The sequence below is a fragment of the Molossus molossus genome, unplaced genomic scaffold, assembly GCF_014108415.1.
Source record: "Molossus molossus isolate mMolMol1 unplaced genomic scaffold, mMolMol1.p scaffold_m16_p_4, whole genome shotgun sequence".
Lineage (NCBI taxonomy): Eukaryota > Metazoa > Chordata > Mammalia > Chiroptera > Molossidae > Molossus > Molossus molossus.
This window is the reverse complement of record NW_023425377.1, coordinates 40,919,401-40,946,875: the sequence shown is the minus strand read 5'-3', so window position 1 is coordinate 40,946,875 and position 27,475 is coordinate 40,919,401. Positions and strand designations below refer to the sequence as shown.

The window sequence follows — 27,475 nt, the reverse complement described above, 5'->3', positions numbered from 1 at the left end:
TGCTTTGCAATTCAGGCTAAATCTCATTTAGGGATGATTTGCAGGGTAACTTCACCCAAAGAATTTTCCGGGCTCCTCTATTGTTTTTATCTCTTTGTCAAGGATTTCAATACATTTATATTACCCTTGATAGTAGCTGTGAATTTTGGTTTAGAAATGAAATGTGACTGCCCCGGATAGTGCCATTTCTCTACCCAGAAAAAATATGTATAAGACATTGTAGAGCACCGCGAACTTGTCTCCACGGACGCAGACAGGACACTGCAGCAGCCCTGCGTACAACACGGGTTCTCTTACTTGGCATGTGCTTTGGGGCAAGTAAGGAGGCCGAGTGCACGCTCACAGCTGGCTCTCGGGAGCAGATGCTAAAGAAGTGTCTGCCTGGAGACTCAGAGAGGGAGCAGGAGGGAGCCCTTCATGGCCAGGCAATGATGCTGACTCCCATGCGGGCAAACCTTGCCACTTCTGACTAATTGGGAGGGTGGCCAGCTGTGTTTGCAATGACTGACTTTGGGAACATTGAAAGTGAAATCTAATTTAATTTCAGTGTTGCAGCAACTCAAACTAGAAATCGCCAAGTCTTGCTGCTTTGCAGAGGTCCTTTAAACCCACTTTAGAAGAGATAAATGATTTATAATCAGCACATTCCCAGCAAATATGCAAATGAAGCAGTCAGGGCAGCGCAAACTCGTGTTGCATGGGTTTGCAGGCAGACACGTGCTCTGCCGCAGGCTTGCTGACAAGGCTCAGGGTCCGGCACACAGTCCCTGGGAAACTCAGCAGCTCCCACTGTCAGGACACTGTGGGCGAGGAAGGCTGAATGGCTGAGGTCTGCTGTACATGGGCACAAGTTGGTCCTGAACCTTGGTCGTCTGAGGGAGCACAGGAGGCAAACTCTCCTACAAGTGGCAAACCACTCTTTTCTCCATCCCAGACTGTGACTGTCTTCCCGTTGGTGAATGGACAGGCTCCCCAGGCAGCAGGACGCACCTGCCAGCAGGAGCAGCTCATGTTCACAAACACATCATCTTCTTCTTTTTTTTTTGATATTTTGTTCAGATGGAGTGGGAGGGAGAGAGAGAGAGAGAGAAACATCACGCAAAAGGGACACATCGAGTGGTTGCCAACTGCACAACCCAACCAGGGCCGGGGACAAACTGCAACCGAGGTACATGCCCTTAGCGGGAACCGAACCCGGGTCTCTCCGGACCACAGGCCGACGCTCTAACCGCTGAACCAAAACGGCCAGGGCACATCATCTTCTTGTAGCCATCGGGAAAACACGACTCAACGATGAGAAAGAAAAAGCAATCGGAGGGTGTGTGTGTGACCGAGATATAAAGACAGAGACAGTGAGAGACAAAGAGGGACAAAGACAGAGTGAGGGGCAGAAAGTTAGGAGAGAGACTGACCAAGACAGCAAGTAAGAGAGGCTATAGAGTACAAGACCTAAAGAGAGGGGAGGATGTGGAGGGGCACAGGGAGAGAAGAGACCGAGAGGCGGCAAGGAAGACAGACCTTGAGAGAATACAGACACAGAGAGACTAAGAGACTGGCGGAGAGACCAAGGGGGAGAGGGGGAGAGTGGGAAGAAGAGAAAGGTTGGCTTCGCTAAGGAACCGGAGAAAGGGACTGGAGAACATGCCAACAAGCATTCCTCCCCGTTATGTCCTTCAGTTCCTTTAAAACCAGCTCAATTATCAACCACGTTCAAAAATGCTTTTGAGAAGATAAGCTGAAGTAAAAAGTATTTCCCTATGAAAAACCCAGCACCCAGAGTAGTCACTGGCTTGCACTAAGAAAGCAGAAACTGCCCGGTGACCATCACGGCGGACTGGCATGCTGCTGGGAGCTCCCCGCCTGTTCTCGGCCCCAGTGAGGAACTGAGGCCACAGCCAGGAGAGGGGCAGGGACAGGGACAGGGACAGCCACGCCAGGGCTGGGAAATCCCAGAGCTGGGGCTGGCTGGTGGGCGGAGGGGAAGGAGTTTCGGACCACGCTGGCGCTGGTAGGAACACTTGCTGGAAGTTGTGCAGCCAGAGGGAGGGGTCTGGGACTTCTCCCGGACACCTGCAGGAGGCCCTGACACCCACCTCCTGAGGACGGAGCCGAGCTGTGTCAGGATTCCCACTCATTTACAGTGCCCTGACAGTGGCTGTGTCTGGGGGAGTGGGTTTGACCCTGGCACCCGACCCACCAACAAGCCACGTGGAACTGGCAGAGGCCGTGCAGGGCAGGTGGACACCAAGCATGTCCCTGACGCCTTGTGAAGGCACCTTGTGAGCTCAACGTGGGCTCTTATCATGTGAGCCCAGGGGGGCCTGACACGGACCTGATGCCTTTACATCTGTCTGCACCCTGCACTCCCAGGGTGGCCGACTCAGGCCAGTCACACAGGGCAAAGGGCAGATGCCCACAGTGTATGCTGCTGCCTGTCTGGTGTTCTCTCCCTCCTGTAGTTGGAGCTGTCCCCATCTTTCCTTACAGATGATGGAGCATGAGCTACTGTGAAGTTAAGCATCCATCGTGGGGGCCCTGGATACATGATGACAGGGTCCCTGTTTTAGTGAACTGTTCTGCTGGTGGCCTACCTCTGTGACCTCAGGTAAGTGACTGCTTCTGAGCCTTGGGCCTTCACGACTAAATGTAAGATTCTTATCGGGTCGTGGCGAGATACCCTGAGCTGGCGATAGAAGCAGCTTAGCGCAGTGCCTGGGAGATGCAAGTTCTCCCTCAACAGGGAGAGGCAGCCACGGAGGAGCTGCTTCCCCCTCTGTGGGCACTAAAACACGTGGCAGGACCCCGTTTGCATCCCGTGCCATCTCCCACTGCCCTCCTCAGAGCCTCAGCGGAGGGCTTGCCCCTCAGACCCTCTCTGATCTCAGGAACATCCCGGGAGGCCGGGGTCTGCCTCCGACCCCGCTGCTTGGGCCTCGGACTGCCTACGCTAGGACCCAGTGCGGAGCAAGAGGCCCGGAAGCCTGGTCTGGTCCAGCTCTCACGCTGCAGCGGGGACGTCGGCCGTCTGAGGCGGGAGGTCTGTGCCTCACACGCAGATAGTTAGGGAACTAGAAACCTCTTCCCACACAACTGTTTTAAAGGACTGGAAGCTAAACTAGAAAACCTACATATATATGTATATATATATATGGTATATGTATAGTTTTTAACTAGTGTTTTCTAATTTTGACTTTGTTGATACAATTTCTTGTGTTATTTAGGATTTTTAGAAAGACCAGGTTAAATAAGAGATGCTGTCTTTTTAGTAAGAAACCAACACAGATCAATGATGGAGCACTTCTATGTGTAGGGTGGAGAGCATAGTTATCTCTGGGTGAGAAACGTTATTAAAAAGGTAGATTTGGAAGGAAAAAATTCCCAAACCATTGCCAATTTCCATTCTTGAGGAAAATGAAAACATCGAAGCAAGAGCTTCCTTAGAGGAGTGGGGGTGAGCACTAGGCTGTGAATGTACATGGTGGGCTCCAGAGGACCCCTCTATACCCTAATCCCACAGGCCCCAGGGGGCTCCCCATCTCCAAGTGGGGTACCTCACCCCTCCCACTGCTCTGGACCCCTAACCCCATTCCTCTGGTCTTCCTTCTGGAGACTGCTTGTCAGAGATTCACAGAGCCTGGGAACCCTGAAACTCTGGCCGTAGGACCCCCCCAAAAGGCCATCTCCCCAAGCCCTCATTGGCAGAAGGCCCGGGCACAGGGAGTGGGCCTGTAACAGGTGTTTATTAAGCACAACTGGTGCCACTGCAAACCGATTCCTTCCTTTCTTGGACCCTCTCTGACACGGTGCTACTGATCGGGCCCGGCAGCGTCCAGGACTCTTAAAAGTAATACCGAACTCTGACCTTCTGAAAGGATGGGTGGGCCCTCAGGGGAACCCACTTTGAGCTCACCTCTGGGGAACAACCACCCAGCATCGTCCACTGCGGAAACCTGGCTCCTGTTCAGAAACTCTCATTGTACTGAGGGTTGGGAAGGGCCAGGTGCGAGGGGTGCAGAACCTAAGCCACGTGGTCATACAGTGACTGTTTATGTAAAGGACTTGCCCTGTGGATTACCTCAGGCAGCATGGAGAGAGGGCCTCCATTATCCAAGTGAGGAACCCTTGGGTGTTTTTGAGGTCCCACCCAGAAGGCTCCATCATCTCAGGTGTTGTCCATGCCCTGCTGAGAACCTCAGGCTGAAACTCCTAAAATGTTCTCAGATGACATCACCAGCTCAGGAATCAATGTTGGATCTGGAAGAAACTTCCCTTTTGGAGCACACTGTGTCTGGGCAATGAATATATGTCACCCCTAAATAACCCCTGTCTCCTCAGCCCCATGTTGTCCAAGCGGGTTCCCTGACTCTGTCAGCATGACCCCGAGTCCTCCCTGAGGGGTTGACAAAGGACAAGCAGCCACTCACCACTGACATCTGAACAGATGCCTTGCACAGAGGCCCGGTCACCGGCTTACCTCTGCCCTGAAAGCGGGTCTTAGCCTGACTGCTGCATCAGTGACATCATCTCCCACCGCGGGTCCCTGCAGCCAGGAAATGCCCGTTTCCACGCTAAACCTGACTCCCAAGAACCAGCATCTTATTCCAGGTCTCGGCACAAGAAGACATCCTCTTCTTTGTCAAATTTGTTTCTCTTTTTAAGCTGTATTTACCTGCCCTGGTTTAGGTGTATTCACCTCCTACCCTTTAGGCAAGTCACCTCCTATTCTTTTTTGCCTCATTCATGTTCTTGTTTTGTTGTGCTTTTTATTTATTTTTTAATTATTATTATTTTTGTTAATCCTCAACCAAGGATATTTTCCCCCCACTTTGATTTAGAGAGAGGGAGAGAGAAACATTGATGTGAGATAGACACATTGATTGGTTGCTTCTCACATGTTCCCCAGGTATGTGCCCTTGACCGGGAATCAAACCCGTGACCCTTCGGTCCTCAGTCTGATGCTCTAACTGCTGAGCCAAACTGGTCAGGGCTGTTTTGCTTTTTTAAAGAATCTACATGGTACCATAAACAAGTGAAGAAAGGATATGAAAGTGTTTTTCTCAGGTCTCACCAATAAGCTATATTATTATGTTTTTACTTTGCTTCATTTTTTTCTACTTTCCTGCCTTCTATTGAATTTGTTGAGTATTATTTATCCACCTCCCCTTTTCCACTCTTCTGTGTTAGAGGTTATATTCTATTTATCTTCTTTTATAGGTTACCCTTAAAATTTTAGTATGCATTTTGACTTAAAATCTAAAGTTTATTAAGGTCTGTTATCTTCTCAAATAACACAAAATCATAAAATCATAAAATGCTTTAGTACTGGCCATCGCTATCACCTCCCATCTCATATTTAAACACCCCCAAACTAGTCATCTTATTATTGCTATTTTTCCACAGTCATTGCTTACTTATATTCACTCATATATTTGCCTACTAGCCTTTCTAACACGGATTTTTGTGTCCCATCATTATCTTCAGGGTTTAATTGCCTTCTTCCTAAAGTATATCCTTCAGTAATTCTTTCATACAGTGTTTATGATTGATAACATCTCAATAATTTGTCAGAAAGTATCTTTACCCTCGCTCTTGAATAGAATTCTAAGTTTACTATTTTCCCTCATCATTTAGAAGATATTATTTGATTGCCTTCTGGCCTCCACTGTTGCTGAAACTAAGTCTGCAATCAGTAAATGTTTCGTTGCAGTTAATCTATTTTTTCTTTTTGGTTGCTTTTTATCTTTGGTGTTCTGTAGTTCACTGTGATATAATTTGTATTTATTCTCTTTGGAACATGGTGCACTTTTTCAACCTAAAAATTTATATCTTCCTTTAATTCTAGAAAAATCTTAGCTATTATTATTTCCAATGTTTTCTCTCTACCATTCCCTGTATACTTTCCTACTCTCTCCTATTCTCTCTTCAAAAATCTTAACAATATTTTTAAATATAATCTCTTAACAATATCTTAATATTTTCTCTCAATATCTACTTTATAGTTTCCATCTTTGTGTCTCTTAATTCTTTTCTGGGTGATTTCTCCAGATCTCTCTTCCAGTTCAATAATTCTCTTTTCAGTTATGTCTAATATGTTTTTTACCCACTGAGTTATCTATTTTAGTAACTTTAATATATAATAATTCTACCTTTCCGAGTTTACCCATTTTTTCCTCCATATTTTTTTCTTTATAATTCTCATCTCTTTACTATTCTAATAATTTCAAATGTGAATGTTTTAACAGTCACTTTCACATTGTTTTATTATCTGAAGATTCTGGAGGACCTAACCCTCCAGTGTGCTGAGTCTCTTAACTTTTCCTCATGACAGATGACTTCCTTATGATCTGCAATTTTACATTTTAGGTTTAGGCTTTCTTTTTCCCATGGGCATCCATACTTTCTGGCGTGAGATATTCTTTTACAATGAATATGTTTCTTTCCATGTGTTTCTTCTACGATCACTAGTGGTTTTACTGATCTGGGATCCAGCTTCAAATTAATTTCCGGGTTTAGAATTTCAGCACCATGTAAGGAGTGTAAGTCCAGACGCCCACCCCAACGTGTGAAGCAAACTCTGGCAATCACAAGTCGCTGGCCCAGGACGCACAGTTTCCGTGGTCCCCGGCAGTCCCCCAGGTCGTGCCTGACGTAGAGGCCTCTGGAATGGTGCCGGCACAGACCAAAGCCCCGGCTCCAACACTGACGGTTTGTGTCCGAACCTGACGCTGCCCCGAGACCAGGGTGCTGTGCTGTTGGCTTGTTCACTAATCACTGCCTTTGAGAGTTCTTTTTCATTTTTGCACCTAGGAATTCCCCTTACCTTCAGGTTCAGATTTTAGAAAACAGACACACAAACATTTCCCCCCCAGTAACACTGTATCCAACGTTCATATGTTGAGAGAAGGGATAAGGGAGGGGTCTGGTGTCAACTCAGACCATCCGTCTGTCAGAAGTCAGATCTTCCAGCCTCTGGCCTCAGTATTTGTTTTCTTCCGAGGTAAAAAGCAGCCCCCCACCAAGTATTGCTTCAAACTCCACAAAATTAAGAGAAAGAAAACTCCAAGAGTGAAGAGCAGGGCTCTAGCATGTGTACTAAAAACACCAGACCTACTAAGCGCCACACACTGTTCTAAGCACGTTAGCCATGCTCAGACACTGGATCTCTCTGATAGCCTTATGCAGTAGGCATTATTATCCATTTTACAGTTAAGGAAACTTACAGCAGGGAGGTCAAACATAGAGCTGTGTGTTTAGGAACATCGAAACAGCAGCACAAAGAAGGAGAAGGGGGGGGGGGGTATTTCCACTTCCCTAAGTAGGGATGGCTGAGGCCTAACGCTGGGTTATCCTGCCTACGATGGCACTTGTGGTGATACCTTTCTCACAATCCTGTGTCTTACAAATGTGCGGTTTACTCCCCTAAGGCTTTCCAGTCCAGCACCGCACAGGAGCGAGTGTGCTGACTCCCTGGGGCCGTCCTAACGTCCAGCAGACATCAGCACACAGAGGGTCTCACACCGAAATATACTTGCAGACATTTTTGGACACCCTGCCAGCAGGGGATCTACTGAGAGGTAGTAGGTTTTGAAGATAAAATGTGCAACAACCATGTCATTAGACCTTGTGGGATTCCTAGCATAGATTTTGATCCACTGAATCTGAATTTCATGGGTCTGGAACATTTCTGAAAACTCTGAAATCCTCATGTCGCTTTGAAGAGTGTGGTGTAATTTATGCACACACATACCTTTACAACAATTAGAAGGAGGCGGCCTGCGGCCGAGCCTGAGGATCCACTGGTGTGACTCCCCGTGAGCACACCGTCACAGCAGAAGCCCGGCTCGTGTGTCAAGGTGTCTTATGCAAATACTTTCATCCACCTGGAGATTGAACTGTTTTTTCCCTTCTCTCAGTCCTTTGCAACTGCAGGTCACTTTTATTAAATATTTTGACTGTTGAGGCTGTAAACAACTGTCTCTGTTCTGAGGCAGAAAGGCAAACATATCCGTGTTGAACAAACAAAGTGACAGGATGGTTCCTGCTTGGGCCCACAGCATCTTGATGGAAATCAGGCCGGGAAACCAGCAGCCAGTCTTTTCCGAGAAGGATCAGCACCCTGCTACCCCCTGCCAAACCGGCTGGGACCGAGGGGCTGCTGGGTGAAGCAGAGCTCTTTGTGAACAAGGCTGCACCGGGGAGGTGCTGGGCTCCGGCAGAGGCTCCGGGGCTAGTTTTCAGGCCGTCCACCACGACTGCTGACTTCGAGTGAGCGAGCAAGGATCCCTGGTGTGGTGATCACACCTAGGAGGCAGCTGTTCCTATCAGCAAAGGGAATGAAGCACAACTGCAATGTCAACCCTGGGAAATAAGAGCTACGAGCCATACCCTGGAGCTGGCACATTTGGGATATCTGTAAGGGATGAGTAAATAGCCCAAGTAACTGAGCTTCCGACCATTATGTGGAGAAACCTGTTTCAGTTTAAGCCTCATCATTTTTCTCAGTGTCCCTTCTCTAGGGTGTTATACACTCCCAGCCCTTTTACAAAGAATTGAACAGCTTCTTGGAGAAGTTAGATTTTTACTAAAGCAGAGCTGGGACAGTGAGTCCTGGGGACGAAAAACTTGCTCACACATTACCTGACTGGAGAAGGGGGTGAGAGCATGTGGGATAAAGCCCAATAGTGGTTTTGGAAGCTCTAGGAGGAGGGACTGTGGTGGCACTTGCCCTGGAGGGGGTGGGGACCCTGGGGATTTTTCTCGAAGCCCCATTTGCACGGCACACCCACTGCTCTGACTCCAAGTGGTATTTTTGAAGGAGGTGCTGAAGAATACCGTAGGAGCACCGCAGCCTCCTCTCGCCAGCCACCCCTCGGTGCTGCCAGTGAGTAGGCTGGCCTGTCATGCCTGCAGACAGACCCTGCATGTCACAGACCAGCCCAGTGCACAGCCCACTTAGTGTGGGTTCCGCAGAAGTATCTTCTGGGTAAGTTCTTTCATGCAAATCTCTTTCCTCTCTACCTTTCTCTAAATCTTGGCTTTCTTGAGAGCATCTTCTACTTAAAAAAATAACAAAATTTAATAACCATGTTCTAGTCTGCCTTCCATTTAAAGAGCAAGGGACAAAATCAGTGGGCACAACAGGGAGGTGCAGGGACTCCTCCAGGAGCAGGAAGTGCATGCATCACGATCTGGATCACGTTCCAGGTTTACTAGCTGTCGGTGTGCTGTGGGCTCCAGCCTCCTGAGGCTGTCAACTCCAGTATCACAGGTGCATGAGTGACACACAGATTCTGAGTCTGACAGAGACACAGTCATGCCTTTTCCTTGGATCAGGGGGACTATGTCCCCCAAGACTGGATGTTAGGAAAAGAGGCCAAATGAATGGGGATAAGGAACAGGCCTCAGGACTGCCTGGGCTCAGGCCAGAGGAGGGAGCTGGGGTTTCTTCCCCTGCCCCTCAGGCAAACGGCAGCAGCAATAACATCACAGCCACAGCTACATTTTCTGAGTGTCTGCTCTGAGTTCTAAGGCTTTCCATTTGCTGTTCTGACTTCTACAACCCCTCTATGAGGTAGGCTTTGTTCTATTCCTCGTAAGGAGAGAAAATTCCAGGAAGATGACCATCTCCAGGTCACACAGCTACTTATGTGGCAGAACTGGGACTGGAACTCAGGCCCACCCGAGTCCAGTGCTCTAAGCCCCGTTCCTCCGTAGTGGGCAAGGAGAGGTCGGATAATTCTGTGCTGGACTAATGACCTCAGAGCTGGGCTCAGTGGCAGTGCCCGTGAGGGCTGAGTCCAGGGGAAGAGATTTTTTCTTGTTTTCCTGCTGTGTGCCTACACAATCACCACACATGGATGTTTGACAAGGAATACAGAACTACTCCAATCCCCAAAGCCCAGCCTGTTCTGAGCATCAACAATATCAACAGTTCACACACACACACACACACACACACACACACTGGGGTGTGGCATGGGCAGTGACCATCAGAGTGGATCCCAGCCGTCAGTGCCTTGTTCAGCCAAATGGCTGCAGACTAGCTAAATGTCAACCCTTCTCGTGGCCGTGTTTTAAAAGCTCACACGGGGGATTGGCTAAGCAGCTCTCATCATATCGCTGTCTAACCTGGTCCTACCATGGCTGGTTTAAAGTGAGGAAAACAGCTCTGAGATCAATCAGAGGCCAAGCCTTTGCTGAAACCTCTGGAGGGACCTGACCATCTGAGCAGAGCCTCTCAGGGTTCCGCATCGCTGGGTCCTGATAGGCCTGGGAGTGCGGCCGGCCCCTCGTGACACGGGGGAGGCCTCATTTTGCTGCAGACCAGTCCCTCGGCAGGGCTGCGGGGCCGGAGTCTCCAGGACCAGCTTGCACAAACTGCAGCTGCCAACTGCTTCCCCAAATCCAAATCCGGGAATAAAACTATCTCCCAGGGTTTCAGTTCAGCTTAAAATGTGCTATTCATAACAGTGACAACTTGTTTCTGCTTCAGTGAAGCACACTCTTACATGATTTTAAATTCCTTCTGTGACTGAGCAGGGGCTCCACTGGTGAGTCCGTGTGGGGACTCGGGGCCTCTGACATGCTGCCGAGGCCACGCTACCCCATGCCTCCCTCTCATCCCTTTGAAGTCCTCGAGCAGCAATAATCTGCACCCACCCCCACCTGCCATGGCACACATTTTATCTTGATCATGGGATCCTGGAAAGACAGGGTCTAAATTCTGCCTTCTCGTATTTTGTTTGACATCCACTCGTTCGATCAGCCAGTGTGTATTTAGTGCATTCTGTGCAAGTTTCATCTTTATAACTAGGCCGGAGGGGCCACACACCACGCTGCATATTTCCCTTTTTATTACCTCTCATGGGCCAGCCAAAGCCCGGGGATGGAGAGGCTGCTTCAGAAACTCTCGGAGCACTGAGTAAATGTTTGTTCTGCTGCAGGAACAGAACAGAATCCTAGAGAGGGAGTTCCAAAGTTGAAGGCTCTTTGATCCCAGGGGTCTGGCTCTCCACCCCCCTCCTGCCCCTCCACCTTCACACCTTCTCTTTTATGAACTCATGCGACCCTCCCAGTGTCTCTGCAAGAAAAGCTGAGCCCTCATTTTGCAGAGAAAGACATAATGTTCATGGCGGTTAGCTGACTTGTGCCCACTTGACACACCAATGAGCCTCAGAGTGGACACTGTAGTTCCCACTTACTGAGCCTTGGTCTTTGGCTCATCATACTGCATGACTCTGCCGTTGAACAAAGGTTAATGAGACCAAGGTTGTGTGTTCAAATCCCTCCTCAGAAGAAGCCCTTCCCCATCCTGTCTTCACAGAATGACCCACAAGACAAGCTTTGATCCCAAAGGGCCAGATTGGCACACACCTGTCTGGAACTTTGCCTCAGCAGCAAGCAGGCCAGCCTCCTCATCCCGGGGGTGTTGTGTCATCTCGGGGTGCAAAGATCAGCATGCAGACACACAAAATATGCAGGTGTTAATTTTCCCAAGCTTGCAATGCACTCTGAGGCTACTTTACAAAATAGCCATGTTAAAAGAAAATCAAACTGATTAACATATTAACCTTTGAGGATATAAAGGCTGATACAATAACAAAACCCATTTCCAGAAAGGATTTCCTAATGACTAATTTTCCTCTCTAACCTTTCTGGGTAGAGCAGATGATCATATGATAACTTAGCATAATGAAATTCTCTGAAAGAAACTGCCCAGAAGAGAATGAACTGGACACACCGCGGGAAGCCGTTCCCTTTCCACGTTCTGTGTAACACGGGTACCGACGAGACTCCTGTTTGCCTCATAAAAACGTGCGATTTAACTTGTGAATTTGCTTGACATCTGGAGGAGGGGAGATAAAAGAGAGACTCTAAGCGCCCTGTAATTCTGGCCATCACTCGCAGTGGGAAAGGAGCCCCTGGGAAGATGAAAAACAGGAGTCAGCAGACAGGCAGCTGGGCTCCTGCAGCCTGGGCGCCCCGAGCCAGCCGCAGAGGCAGGGGCCCCCCGGAAAGAACGCCGTCCTCCAGCCACACTCAGGGAGATGGAACAATTTGTTAGGCGATTCATAATCCTAAGAAAGAATTAAACACCAAGAGCAAACTTGCCTTTGCTGATGATGGGAGCATAAACGTGCTCAGTGTGCAGGGTGGGGGAGTTCTTTCTGATCGCTGTGTCCTGTGCCGACCACCACGGCTCTGGCAGTCTTGGCCTGAGCCTGGCCTCGGGAACAGGGCAGTGTGGCGCACGAACTAGTTCCGAGTGGCAGGCAGGCAGCACACTCAAAACTGGTGGAGGTAGGAATGGGTGTGACCTGAGGCTATCCAAGGACGGCCCTGGGGAGTATGGCATCTATTTTTAGATAACTTGGAAACGAAACAATTCTGCCAAGGGCATCTTTGGAGACTGAGTCAGGCAGAATTCTGAAATGACACCTCACCCCCTAAACAGGCCATGCCCTAATCCCCTGAACCCGTCATTTCTGTGATTGTGTTGTTATGTTACATGGCATTGCTATGGGTCGAGTTGTGCCCTGCAAAAAGGCATACTGATGTTCTAACCCCTAGTGAATGTAACTTTATTTGGAAATAGGGTCTTTGCAGATGTATTCAATTTAAGATGAGGTTGTTAGCGTGGGTCCTAATCCAACATGACCGAGATCCTTGTAAGAAGGGGAATTTCAGAGAACAGACTCACAGCTGCCAGAAGGGATGGGGTTGGGGTCTGGGTGAAACAGGTGAAGGGATTAAGAAGTACAAATTGGTAGTTACAAAACAGTCACAGGGATGTACAGTCCAGCATAGGGAATATAGTCACTAATGTTGTAATAACGATGTATGGTACCAGTGCATACTGGAAATATGGGGGAAACACTTAGCAAAGTATATGATTGTGTAACCACTGTGCTATACCTAAAAAAAAAAAATACAAAACAATATTGACTATAAACTGTCATTCAAAAACAATTTTTGTAATTCTCAAAAAAAATGAAAGAAGGAAGTGGGGGACGTGGACAGGGACGCGCAGGGAAGGCAGCCGTGCGAGATGGAGGCGGACGGAGGCAGGTGTGTGGTGCCCTACAAGCCAAGGGCGCCGGGTTCCAGCAGCTGGAAGAGGCGAGGCCCGGCCCCTCCTAGAGGCTTCGGGGAGCGCACAGCCCTGCCGACACCTTCAGCTCGGACTTCAAGCCCCCAGAGCTGCGAGACAACACATTTCCAACGGGTTAAGCTAGCTGCCCTGTTTCCGGCACTTTGTTCCAGCAGTCCTAGGACACTAAGGAGCAGCCGACCTCAGATGGGGAGATGATCCGGGTGGTCTAGTGACAGGAGCCCTTAGAAGCATCGTTTTCTGTGGCTGATGGCAGGGAAGTCAGAGATTGGAAGCAGGAGAAGAACTCCGTGTTCTGCTGCTGATCTGAAGATCGAGAGGCCAAGTGTGAGGTAATGCGTGTGACCTCCAAGAAGAGAGAGCGGTCCCTGCTTCACAGTCGGCACGAAGAGAGAGACCTCAATGCCACTCAGTCCCACTTTCACAAGGGACTGGATTCTGCAGGCAAACGAGCGGATCTCCCCCAGAGCCTTCAGACAAGAGCCCAGCCAGGCCGACACTTTGCCCCTCGCCTTGCGAGACCCCAAACAGGCGATGCAGCCAAGCCCAGTGGACTCCTAACCTATCGAGACCTTGAGATAATAAATCTGTTGTTGGATTTTTACTTGTTTTCTGTTTTGTTTTGTTTTTTGTTAATCCTCACCCAAGGATATTTTTTCCATTCTTTTTAGAGAGAGTGGAAGGGAGGCGAGGGAAGTGGAGAGACAGAGAGATGTGAGAGAGACACATCAACATGTGCCCCCACGGGGGCAGGGATCAAACCTGCAACCCAGGTACATGCTCTTGACTGGGAATTAAACCCATGACCCTTCAGTGGACAGGCTGAGACTCCAACTGCTGAGCAGGACCAGGGCTGAATCTGTGTTGTTGTTGTTGTTGTTTTTAATCCTCACCTGAGGATGTTTTTCTATTTATCTGCAGATAGAGTGGGAGGGAGGGAGGGAGAGAGAAGGGGGGGAGAGAGAGAGAGAGGGAGAGAGAGAAAGGGGGAGAGAGAGAGAAACATCGACGTGAGAGAGACACATCGGACTGGTTGCCTCCAGCACAACCCTGACCAGGGCCGGGGACGAAGTGCAACTGAGGTTCGTGCCCTTGACCAGAATCAAACCTGAGAGTCCTTGGTCTGCAGGCCGACGCTCTAACCACTGAGCCAAACCAGCCAGGGCTGAATCTGTGTTGTTTTGAGTGGCAAAATGTGTGGTAATTTGTTACAGCAACAACAGAAAACTAATCCAGAGGCAGGAAGTCCACTGTGTCAACATGTCGCTTTCTCACTCCCTCTTCAGAAGGGGCTGGCAATTTAGAACAAAATCAGAGACTTTAAGAAGAGAGATATCAAAGTGAGCACAGATCATCCTTCCTCTCAGATTCAAATGGGAATAGCCCACAGGAACAGTGCTGGGAAGAAAAGCACAGGTTGGTTACAAACAGCGGCGGGCTGGTAAACGTGTAACCACCCGCTCGCCAGGAAGGAAAGACCGGGTGGGGAGCAGGCCCTGATTTGTAGCATCTGCCAACTTCCATGGTGTGAATGCTCCTGTAATGGTCAATTTCAAGCAACTGGCTCAAAAATTCCTGGAAGTTGGACATAAGCTCCCGAACCAGCACGAGCTGGTTTTGGCACAGCACCGGGGCTCCCACAGCTGAAGGGAGAGAAGCTGCCTCGAAGGGCTGTGGACAGGCTTGGCCTGGGGAGCCGGGGAGGGCCAGTCCAGTGTGTCCACCCTCCTGTGGAAGAGCTCAAAGGCTTCGGCTTCTCTGCAGACCCTAGCCTCGTGCCCCAGACCATTTCAGCCACTTAGGGCTTCTCCTCTGCCCACAGGCCTACGATTCCCGAACCTCTCCAGCCAAGGCGGCTGCACTCCGACCGACCTAGCCAACAGCCCATGACTCCTCTCCCACAGGCACGTCCAACTTGACACAGTGAACCAGAGTCCGTTATCCAGCCCCAACGCCCTGGTCCTCCCCCAGGGTTCCTGTCTCAGCATACAGCACCGCTATCCAGTTCAAAAGGCAGAAATCCAGGAGCATCCTTGACGTCTTTGTCCTTTTTGCTTTCCATAACTAACAATTCACCATATCTGATCAGTGTATGCCTCAAACATAGAAGAAAATAGGTACAGTCCACGCATTTCTCCCATCGCTACTATCACTCTATTCCAAACCCTGGCACTGAACTTCCAGATCATTATAGTAGCCTCCTAACTCCTCTCAGTGACTCCACAGTCCCCGTTCTCTGCAAAAGGTAATTCATTTAAACCCGCGAGTCTTATCAAATCATATCCCTGACTGAAATCCATCGATGGCTCACCATTACTCTTGGGATAAACCTCAAATCCTTAACTAAGGCTCTGAGTGATCTGGTCCCCGCCTACCTGTCCTGTGTCACCCGTACTGCCCATCACCTCGCCCTCTAAGTCGCACCAGCTGCTCTCGGCGCCCCCAGAGCTCGGCTCCCTCCCATCTCCCCCAGGCTCTTTGCTCAAACAACCTTTATGCCCCTTCCTCAGAGAAGCCGTCCTAATTCCCAGACTAGGTCACGTGCCCACGTCCTCTGTTCTTCTCCATCATAGCTCTTTGCATGATTTTTGGTGCAATGATCTGTCGGATGCCTGCTCCCTGCCTCCCAAAATGGGCACTCAATGAGGGCAGACTCCCCGGGGGCTTGTCACTGCCATATCCTCAGGATACCATGATGGCCTCTTGGTGCACAGGTGAAGAATATATATATATTTTAATAACAGTAATGAAAAATACAGTGTTAAGTGAAAAACATCAGATTATAGAATAGGATGTGCGGGAAGATCCCAGTTTTGTGGCAACAATGTAAATTCCTTAAGAAAGACTAGGCTGGCCCTGGCCAGTTTGGCTCAGCGGTTAGAGCGTCCACCTGTGGTCTGGAGAGACCCGGGTTCGGTTCCCGCTAAGGGCATGTACCTCGGTTGCAGTTTGTCCCCAGCCCTGGTTGGTCGTGCAGGTGGCAGCCACTCGATGTGTCCCTTTCACGTCGATGTTTCTCTCTCTCTCTCTCTCTCTTCCTCTCTCTCCCTCCCACTCTGTCTGTATAAAAAATGGAAAAATGTCCTCGGGTGAGGATAAAAATAAAAAAAAATTAAAAAAAAAGAAAGACTAGGCTGGATATAAATCAGAATAACAAAGGCTGTGGGTGGTGGCATTATAAGCCATTTTTGCTTTCCTTTCTAAATATATTTATAGATTCAAGTCTTTTGTTTGTTTGTTTCTTTTCTTTCTTTTATTTAGAAAGGAAAATTTTGTTTCTATAATCAGAAAAAAACAACTATGATGGTATTGTTTTTAAATATAAGAACACAAGGGGCATTGTGTCTGAAGTCAAAGATCGGAGGAGGGTGGGCCTCGTCCTCCCTGCGAGGTCAGCATCGCTGACCACTGAGCGCCCTCCCCGCGCACCCTTGGCATCGGCAGGTCCTCACGGCAGACCTGTGTGTCCCAGAAGGTGCCTGCTCCAGTAAGGACCTAAGACAAGATTTCCTTGGAGTCTGACTAGCACAGAAGACAGACAGACGGAGAAGAAATGCCCATCTTCGCCATTCCTTCCTAATCAAAGCCTAGGGGAGATTCCTGGCCATTGGGCAGAATTTTTATTTCCATAGGGATGAAGATATTTTAGACTAAATTTTCTCTTATTCCTTGGGATGAATTTTTAAAAGAGGAAGTGAATTTCATGGCTGTGATATTTTTTCCGAGTGGATGAGAAACTGCAAGTCTAACACCCCCGTGATAAAGTTAGGCTCCTCCTAGCAGATGAAGCACGGAAGGTTGTTTGTAACACTAATACCCCCGAGTCCTGGAATCAGGGCTGCATGCTAACATCTGGCAGAAACAAATCAGTTGCAAGATAAAATCCAATAAACTACATCTCTTCTTGATCCTCATCAAAAATACCCACCCCACTTTCTTGGAAATATAATCTTCAAGTAGGTTTCTTTAAGGCAAGACAACTGCAGAACCACGGTGGGCAAGGCGCTGCCTCTCAGTCCCAAGATGGGGGGTCTCTTTGGAGCTGAGGAAGGACCTTTAACTTCAGCAAGTCTTCACTGAAGGAAGGATCAAATTAGAGCTGTCACCCAAACCCACCTCTTGGAGAAAATGTTGATAATTATTCTGTAAAAATAAAAGCTATGTCAATTTATTTATTGTCCAGGGATTTGAACTCTAATTAACAGTCTGTTGGAGCCAAAGGTGAGAGATTTGATTGACAAGCTGATGACCTTGTGACAGGATACAAGTATATACACAGAAGGATAACAATAAGCTGTTATTAGCTTCCTACCCATTAGCACAGTGGACTTGATTCTATCAACTGTTACCCTGAAAAGCCAATAGCTCAACCCTGAGGAAATGACAGGTGAGAGTTGATGAGCAGGCAGAGAAAAGAAAGATCTGAAATTCGTTTGGGTGGATAAGAGAGGGCGAGGAACCAGAATGGACACCCAGGCTTCTGACTCACCACTTCCTTTGATAGCCGTGTGACCGTCCCTGTCAGTCTGTTTTGTCACCTGTGTAACGAGGCCATCATCTGCCCAGCGTTGCAGTGAGAACGGAGGGCTGAGACGGCACAAAGGTGGAATCAGGTGTGAGCAGAGCTGTTTAAGCACCGATCTCTGCTCCAGGACCCAGGGCGGTGCCTGGCACCGAAGGGTCGTCCAGTAAGTATCTGTTGAAGGAACGGCTGGCTGAATGAACAAAGAGAAGGTATCTCTGCAAGGTTTATCTGAAATAATTAGCAGGCAGTACCAAACCCGGTTTGGCTGACAAAGCGAGCGATGCAGCAGGCTGCACCAGCTTCTTGCGGTTTCCCAATCCGTTGAAGAGAATCGGGCCCACCCACGGGGTCATGCTGCAGGTGGGTCAGAAGGCTGCTTTGGAACCAGCTCAGAAACTGCCTGTGCCATCTCCGTGGTCTAATGCTCCCTTCTGAAAGTAACAACACTCATGAAAACAAAACAATCTGACAGTGATTTTCAAAATGCAGGTTTTTTCCTGCCACCCTGACACGTCCCCATCCCCATGTAAGCTTCCTTCAGACCCAGGAGAGCTGCCCCTGCAATGGTGGGGGCCCTCCTCCTGTGGTTATGCCATGACCAACAGCCACCCATCCCCTGAACCCCACCTCCCCGGGCTCCTGGACCCCTCTGAGACAGCGCCCTCTCCTTTTCACACAAGCAAAGACCCGGCCAACCTTCTCAGTTCCGCGCTGCCATATTCTGTTCGGTCTTTTGCTTTTCTTAATCTCCTCTTCTCTGCTCTTCGTCAAGAGGACGCTATGCCATCCTGGCACCTGCCTCCTCCTCCCTCGCGTGTGTATTCCAGCCAGCACCCTGAACACCCTCCCAGAGAAGCAAACCGCTCAGCAGTCACCAACCCATCCAGGAAAACCTTTTCAGGGACTGCGACCCCTGAGTGTGCTCTCACTATTCAAACAGTCCCTGCTCGTAGCCCAGGAACGTGACTGTGGGGGCTTTCCCTTGTGTTCTTCTGGAAGTGAGTCACTGCACAGCACAGTCCTTCATGGAGCAGCGCCGCAGCGTCCGGGCGGTCAGCACCGAGTGCTCCCCGCGGGTAGTGGGTCTGACGCGGTGACACATGTAAGCAACCAGGACAAGGGGGACACAGAGCCAGCTGTGAAGCTGTGGGTCAGGGTGCCTGCCTCCTGCTTCCCTGGGCAGTGCCCACTGGAGGGCCTCGACCTTGAAGCGCCTGCTCTGAGCCTGGGCCAGGACCTCAGAAGTCATTCACATGCTGAATGCCTACAAGGCTCTGGGGACAGATGTCTGGCACAAGTTGCAGACACTGTGGTTCATACATGAAAAGCAAAAAAAGATCTGGTTCACTCACCCATACTTAATAATCGTAGCCAACATTTGAGTGCCCCCTGGATGCCAGGCCCTGTGCCAAGGTATTTATATGCGTATCTCCTTTCATCTTGACAATAACCCTCAGAGGCAGGCCCCAGCATTATCGCCCCTGAACAGTTAGGGAAGTGGGGCTCAGCATGGTTAGCTAACTTGTCTGAGGTCACAGTGTTCAGTGGCGTGGCTGCACCAGGGAGCCGCGTTTGTCTGAACCTCGTGCTCAACTCTCGTCAGTAAGCTACAGCTCACACCGTCACCCACACGCACACAATCATGCTACACAGAACTTGCGGGCGTCACACATCAACAACAGGCCCTGGCCCCAAAAGACCAAGTGTTAAGTCCAATGAGATTCTGCCCATTTCTCTATAAAAATTACCTGTCGAACCCCGAGGACTGTACTGAACGCTCCCAGGTCGGGCTGCAAGCTCATGTCGTCAGGTGGCACCCTCCTGTCAGTGTCCCACGATGAGCTTTTGACTCTGGAGTCTGTTACTGTGCCCGTGCAGTGGCGCCCTGCCTTCCCCACAACAGGCCCCACGGGCTTTCAGGAAGAATCAATTTGCCCAGCAGAGGGGAAAACACAGACTCAGCTCCTGCCCAGACTTTATCTCCTGCTCCAAAAGAAATGGGAGAAAACTAAAACATTTTAAAGGCAACGGAAGGAAATTTGGTGTGCATGTTACGAAGGGCATTGGCTTCATGCAGCCCAGGAGGCCTGAGTCACAGGACGCGTCCAGGAGCAGGGTCGCACCCAAGCTGCACCCCACCGGGCCCAGCATCTGATACTCATCTCCTCTGGCCTCGGAACCCATCTGGGAAATGGGGACGTGAGAGCCAACTCCCCACGTTGAAACAGGTTTCTGCATGGCTCTGGGGTGGCCCCTTGCAGAAGCCATTGACACGATGCCTCTGTAGCCACTAAAGTTTCTGTCACTTGGTCATCTCTCAGCTCCACCTCCAGGTGGTTTTGTGAACTCAGTTACTGGGCCTGGGATGTATCCCCCTGAATGTCATCAAGGTCAGAGTGTATGCCTTCAAGGACATCTCAAGCACAGCCAAGCCAGCTTTGGGCCGGCTCCTCTGGACCTCACGGCCTAGACGGTCTACCATGGGCCCGTGTCCCTAGTGAAGGACATGGCTGGAAGCCTGAGCGCCCAGCACCATTCACTGATGGAGTCACATGTGACCTTTGTGGTTCCAACCAGATCCGAAGGTCAAGCGCCTAGGCGTAGGCTTTGTGCCACAGGCCCCCCAGGGGTCGGACGAGTACCAGTGCCACAGCTCCCCCCAGGGGTCGGACGAGTACCAGTGCCACAGCTCCCTGTTCTCACACCCCCAGCCACAGACCCAGCTCCAGGGACCTCCGGGCCATATTTTGTCCGCCATGACGTCCCACAACCACAGCTAACGGGGTCAGGGAGCACATGGCCCCAAGGCAGCCCGGACCCTCTCCAGTGACATATTCTAAGAGCCATTGGATTCTCTGTTTTAGGAATTTATAACTAAAACAAATTACCAAGTACCCGAATCTGTTGGCCCAGATCTGAGTCTCCAAGGAACCATGGAGAGAGGTCTGGAGGGAGCCCAGGAAGAGAGGGGTCCCGCATAGCCCGCGTACGGGGCAGCAGAGGAGATGCGGGCAGAGGGGTGCCGGCAGCGGGTGGCAGCAGTGCTGGGGTGAAGCAAGGGGACAGGGCAGGGGTGAAGGTGGAACGAGCGTGGAGGGAGAGGAACGTGGCTCCAGAAGTCCTGGGAGCGAAGGGCTTTGGATGAATTTCAGTTCCTGTGTCTTTAGCAAGTCTGTAGTGTTCAGCATTCTGCAAGGTCCTTGCTGCCCTTCTTTCCCTTACATAACCTCACAGTAATGTCATCCTTCCAACTGAACTGAGAAAGACTGATCTTGGAGCCGCAGGTGGCTCCAGGCACAGCTGGGAGGGCCCGCCCGGACCGTGTGACCGTGCCTCCCATGCCCCAAGCGTGGGTTCCCTCAGCCCCACAGGGCCTCGCCGCTCCCCCCGCTGCAGGCGCCTGGCTGTCCTCCCCTCTGTCTCTCTGCACAGTCTAACACACAGCCAAAACTGGGTTCTGACCGGACAGACGTCCCCACCGCGCCAGGTAGCTTTGCTAGCCCGCCGTGAGCACTGCCCATTGGCAAACGATGCTGGCAGCGAACAAGCACATGTGAGGAAAGGTCTGTGGTCGCACTAACAGGGCTCAGATCTCAACCTAGTTACTGATGTGGAGTTTGAAATCAGCTGCTAGTCCAATATATCTTTTTTGTTTATTTTTGAACAGAGAGATCTGACACAGAATAATGTGGGTACTTCTTCCAAGAATTTTATACCTTGGACGTTTACAGCATTTATCACTCAAGTATGTTTTTATATATCCTTAACTTTTTTCATCCCTTTTCACTCTTTATAGAAAATTACGTATCATCTGCCCTGGCCAGTTTGGCTCAGCGGTGAGAGCATCAGCCTGTGGATCAAGGAATTGTGGGTTTGATTCCAGCCAAGGGCACGTACCTCGGTTGCGGTTGGTCCCCTGCCCTGGTCGGGTCATGCAGGAGGCACAGTGGATGTGGCTCTATTACATTGATATTTCTATCTCTATTTCTATTTCTCTTTCTCTCTCTCTCTCTCTCTCTCTCTCTCTCTCTCTCTCTCTCTTCCTCCCTCCTTCCTTCCCTCCCACTCTCTCTAATGATAAATAGAATATCCTCGGGTAAGGAATAAAAAAAAAAACTTACGTATCACAGGCTGTAAAAAGATAAATATGTACATTCACACGGATGTATATACTTAGACACCTATATGCTCAGAACGAAGAGCAATGGGATTTGTGCATAAGAGGTAGGATTAAATTAAGCAGGTGATGCCAAGGAACTGGATAACATCTATAATCTCACAGACTGTAGGGAGCTGCACTTTGGCTAGTCCTAGTCTGTGATGCAAATTTTGCTCATATGATGCCTAATCTTAAACTTTTAAGCATGGTGTGTGTGTGTGTATGTGTGCATGTGTACATACACACAAGCACAAATACACACACATACATACAGGGGTTGGCAAAAGCAGGTTTATAGTTGCGAGTATGCAAAATAGTTTATTCTTATATTATTTATTTGTATTATGTAAATCTACTTTTGCCTACTCTGTATATACATATTTTTTGACATCATATATATTCTAAAAGAGTAGAGCCATTTGTTTCCACAAACAACATCATTTATTAAGTATTATAGGAACACAAGCTAATGGTTCCCTGGTCAGAGAGAACGCTGCTCACCAGCAGTAGAGCAGTGACGCTGGAATGCACCTTGACACCGGGTGAGAGCCGAGATCCCAGCAGCAGCACCCCCTCTGAATATCGTTTGTCCCGCACCCACCCACATGTCAGAGGAGCAGCCAGTGGGGCTAGAAGACTTGTTTGGCTAAACAGAACTCCCAGGCAGAATTCTTCCTGTAACCTGCAGATAGGATGGGTCCTAGTGAGTCTGTCCTCAGCCACTCAAGTAGACAGACCACAAGGACAAAAGTATCTAAACACCCATCTGTTGCTAAACAATGAGTGAGAGTGGATCTTGCCTCTTCCCATGATGAGCACAGGATTTGAACCCAGCAGAAGCCCTGGGGCAAAGGCTTGGGGATGGATGTGGGGTGGAGTCTGCACATTGGAAGAATATCATCCTGAAGACTCATATCTGAAGAGGATCTATTTTAGGATCCAGAAAAAAAGTTAAGAAAACTTCTGCATCGCAACAGAATTAAAGAAGTCATGGTTTCTGAGAGAGAAGCAGACATACATAGAGAAGAGGAATAAATCAAAAGACAAGAGAACACATCAAAAGCACAACAGAAGAGAATGGAGAGAAGACATGAAGAAATCAAAGGTGAGATAGCAGGAGATGATTTGCATAATTAACACCGATGCAGGAGCCAGTAAAGAGCAGAAATGCTACAAAGCTGGCATGGAAGACCAAGTCAGCTTCCCCAGAGTGCAGAGAAGCGAGCACAGAGGTGGGGGAGGCAGGCAACGGAGACCCCTACACGCAAAATTTCATAAGACAAACCGGAACAATTCATAAAACACAGTGGAAGACAATTTTCTCAAAGACCAAAGCACAGATTAAAAGTGCTCACCGGTTCCAGGAGAAAAAATGCTGACAAGTGTATGCCTACACTTATCCAAACAAACATCTGCGAACAAAGGCGAAGGTAGTACAAGTGGTTCTAGCACTGCAGCAAGAAAATAAGAGCAACAAACAGATTTTCCCTAAGGAAACACAATCAGGCCTCCTTTCGACTTCTACTCTGGAACACAAAGGACTGGAAGATGATGGAGCAAGGTCTACACGGTTATAAGGGAACATCATTTCATTTAAGAAGGACAGCCAGGAAAGTTGTGTTTCATGTATGAAAGTATTATATTCTTGGATATGGAACATTTCAAGCACTGTAACACTCAGGTATTCTTCAGAAGCATTACCTGAAAATGTAATATTAATACAAGTAACACAAGAGAAGAAAATTAGCATCTGAAATTATAAATAATCTTCAATAAGCCATGCAACCTACAAAAATGCTATGGTTAGTTGATAAGCTAAAAACAACTGTCAACAATATTTTTGAAAGGAAAGGAATATTTTTAAAATTGATTTGGCTCCAAATCCCTAATAAGAACAAAAACTTAAAAGTGGTAGGAGGAATTGGAAACAAAAAGGAGGTAAACCATTCATTTAAATGAATTAATATTGAGATTCAAAAGATGTTATTTCAACAGATTTGAGAATTAGAGAAAGATGGATTTAAAATGTTTCAAAAATTTAAAAGATAATCTATAGGACACTTAAGAACAGAGAATATACAATATGAAACCTGAGAGATGATAAAATTAAAACAGTTGATAGGGCCCTGGTCCGTTTGGCTCAGTGGTTAGAGAGTTGGCCCACGGACGAGAGAGTCCCAGGATCGGTTCCCACTAAGAGCACGTACCTCGGTTGCAGTTTGTCCCCGGCCCCAGTTGGGGTCACGTGGGTGGAAACCACTTGATGTGTCTCTCTCACATCGATGTTCCTCTTTCTCTTCCTCCCTCTCTCCCTCTTGCTCTATCTGAAGATAAATGCAAAAATGTCCTCGGGTGAGGATAAAAAATTAAAAAATAAAATAAAACAGTTTATAGGGTAAAATACAGAAATCAAAGAAAGGCAAAGGAAGCATAAATTCAGGAAACAAAATAAGCTGAAAGAAACAATTCCAATTACGACACTTAAAAAAATTTTTTTTTCCTTTATTGATTTTAGAGAGAGAGGAAGGGAGAAGAAGAGACAGAGACATTGATGAGAGAGAACATTGATTGGCCGCCTCCTGCATGCCCCCCACTGGGAATCAGGCCCACAACCTGGGCATGTGCCCTGACCGGAAATTGAACTGGCGACCTCTTGGTGCATGGGTCAACACTCAACCACTGAGCCACACCAGCCAGGCCAATCATGACACATATTATAATAAACATAAGTAGGTTAAATCCTCTTGCTCTAAAATGAAAGACTCAGATCATTGGCTTTTTTTATATAAAAAGAACATTTGCTTTTTTTATATAAAAAAATATATAGGTAAAACATCAAAAACAAAGAAAACAGAAACATTAAAGGATAGACAAATAAAAATAGTGCTTAGAACATAGTATGTACTTAGTAAGTACTTATGGGGTAAATGAATATCAGAAAGACAAACAATAAAAGCAGGGCTGGTAATAGCACCATCAGACACAACATAGATATGGTGGCAAATAGTACTTCAGAGTCTAGTGTATAAAAAAAACTTTTACAAAGTGAGCCACCAATGATACAAACACTCAAGAAATAAAACAATTAAACTAAAAGTAACAGCTCTATCTCACAAAAATTTATGCAAAATCCTAACTAAAAAAAAATACCCAATTAAATCCTGCACTAATTTTTTAAAAAGAGTAACATACCATGACCAATGAGGACTAATTCTAGGAATTCAGTGATTATTTGGGGGAAATGAATTTCATATGCATAAAAATTGTAATAGCAATAATACCTAGTGGCCATTATTTACTGAGGAACTATTATTATCCTGACTTAAAGGCAAGAAAAACCAAGATACAAAAAGATGAAGTAATGTGTCCAAAACCCATGTATAATAAATGGTAATGCCAGGATCTGTACCCAGGAGTGTGGCTCTAGGACCCACCCCCTTAACCACCCTGCTGGCACACTGACTGCCCAAAGGTAGGACACCACTCCACAGACGGAGAGAAGCACTTGACGAAGTTCCCACATTATTCCTAATGTAACGTTCCCACTGTAAAGTAAGAATATGGTGCTTGCCTGCCATGATAAATAAATCCTCCCTCAAAATAACAAACTGAATTTAACCACGATCCACTTAGGGGCATTCCTTTCAGTTTTAGAATGAAGACAGAGGCTAACATAGCACACTAGATCTTTGTCGTCCGCAAAGTAGTCATGGCAATTAGACAAGGGGAAGAAAATAGCAGTCACAAACATTAAAGGAGGAGAGAAATTCATCCTGTTTTCTGGAAAAAGTCTGTAATACCCAAAATTACAGTTAGAATTGATAAAGAATTCAGTAAGGCAATTTAACAATATAAATTAACAGAAGAACTGATATAATGCCAAAAAAGTAATTCAGTTTACAACCACCACCAAAAATATAAATGTCTGTGGCCCTGGTCAGTTTGGCTCAGCGGTTGGAGCATCGGCCTGCAGTTCAGAGAGACCCGGGTTCGGTTCCCACTAAGGGCATGTACCTCGGTTGCAGTTTGTCCCCGGCCCTGGTTGGGTCGTGCGGGTGGCAACCACTTGATGTGTCCCTTTCACGTCGATGTTTCTCTCTCTCTCTCTCTTCCCCTCTCTCCCTCCCTCCCTCCCACTCTATCTGAACAAAAAATGGAAAAATGTCCTCGAGTGAGGATAAAAAAAAGAAAATAAATGTCTGTGAAACTGTGGAATATATATGAAGAAAATGACAAGAGTTTATTGAGAAAAACAGGAGACTTAATGGAGATTCTATGTCTCTGAATGGGAACATTCAAAATTATGAGAATTTTTATTTTCTCTACACTAACCCAAAATACTAACTTAATTCCAATAAATCCCCCACGGGGTCTCTTTCTTTCCAAAAAGCATTTGGAAAAGGCAGTGTGCCCTATCAGACCTTAAAGTAAATTGTGAAACTAGGGAAACTGAAACAATGGAGTATGGGGTAGGAAGCACAGATCAAAACAACAGAAGGAGAAATCCAGGTAGCAATACTTGCAAATGAGAAGGCTACATTTCAAAGGGAAGAAAGGAGAGAGAGAGAGAGAGAGAGAGAGAGAGAGAGAGGGGAGAGGTGGTGCTGGGACAACTAGTTAACCACCGGGGAGACGACTAAATTAAATCTCTGCCTCACAGCAAACACAAAATTCTCAACAGACTAAAGAAATATAAGAACTGACAGCATAATAGTATGGGAAGCAAGCACAGATGAATATTTATATTATTCTTGGTTTGCAAAGGATTTTCTAAGCATGTGAGCAAATGCAGATACCATGGAGGAAAAAAATTTGAAAAACTTTACTAAGTAAATATTTAAACAAAGTCTTCAAGTGTCAAACCTATCATACACAATACTAAAAGGCAAATGACAAATTGGGGGAATATTTGCAAAATATATGCTGAAAAGTTAATGTCTTTAATATACTAAAGTGTTATTTTACAAATCAGTAAGAAAAAGATGAAATACATCAACAGAAACAAGGCCAAGGTTCAAGCTGCAGAGAAATCAATGCAAGTGTCCAATAAACAACAAAGACCTGTTCCTCGTCACCGACAGTCAAAGGCAAGTGAAAACAAAGAAATGCCATTTTCATACTATTAAATTAGTAGAGATTTAAAAAAATATATTAACACCCAGCCAAGGACATGTGAGGGGGAAATGGCATTACCTTACATTTCTGGTGGGGTTGTGAATTAACATCATTTTTCAAAATGGCAATTTGACACTATGTTTCTAAAGATCAGCAACTCTGCATATGTTCTGTTCCAAATCCCTACGATGTTGCTGCTACTTGGTGTTAGGGAAGAAATTGGAGTGTAGGGATCAGGATGTCAGCACACAGACACTAAGTGTGTGCTGTTCTTTCCGTAGGAGGAAAGGCCTAGACAGGACAGACATACAAACAGTAATGGTTTTGAATGTCTGGATGGTAGTTTTAAAATATCTGTTACATGCTTTGCTGTATTTTCCAAATTGACTACAAAACAGATATATCGCTTTGGAAACTGAAAACAAATGAAAAGCTCTCTCAAAATCGATTTACAAAGGGCATTATTCCCTGGCCACCATAGCATGGAATAAAATCAACACTGGCCTTTGTATGTGCTCAGTCCCTTTTTGGGGCTTTCATCAAACCAGCAAGAGAAGAAAGACTG

At 47.5% G+C, this 27,475-nt stretch overlaps 1 protein-coding gene and 1 pseudogene across 1 annotated transcript in view; one reads left to right on the top strand and one right to left on the bottom strand.

Annotated features, from left to right (window-relative positions):
• The window catches only part of LOC118616378, a 32,269-nt pseudogene extending 11,853 nt beyond the window's left edge, over positions 1-20,416 (top strand).
• FSTL4 (follistatin like 4) overlaps positions 1-27,475 on the bottom strand; it is a 400,034-nt gene that overhangs the window by 293,324 nt on the left and 79,235 nt on the right. The gene's annotated exons all lie outside the window — the stretch shown is intronic.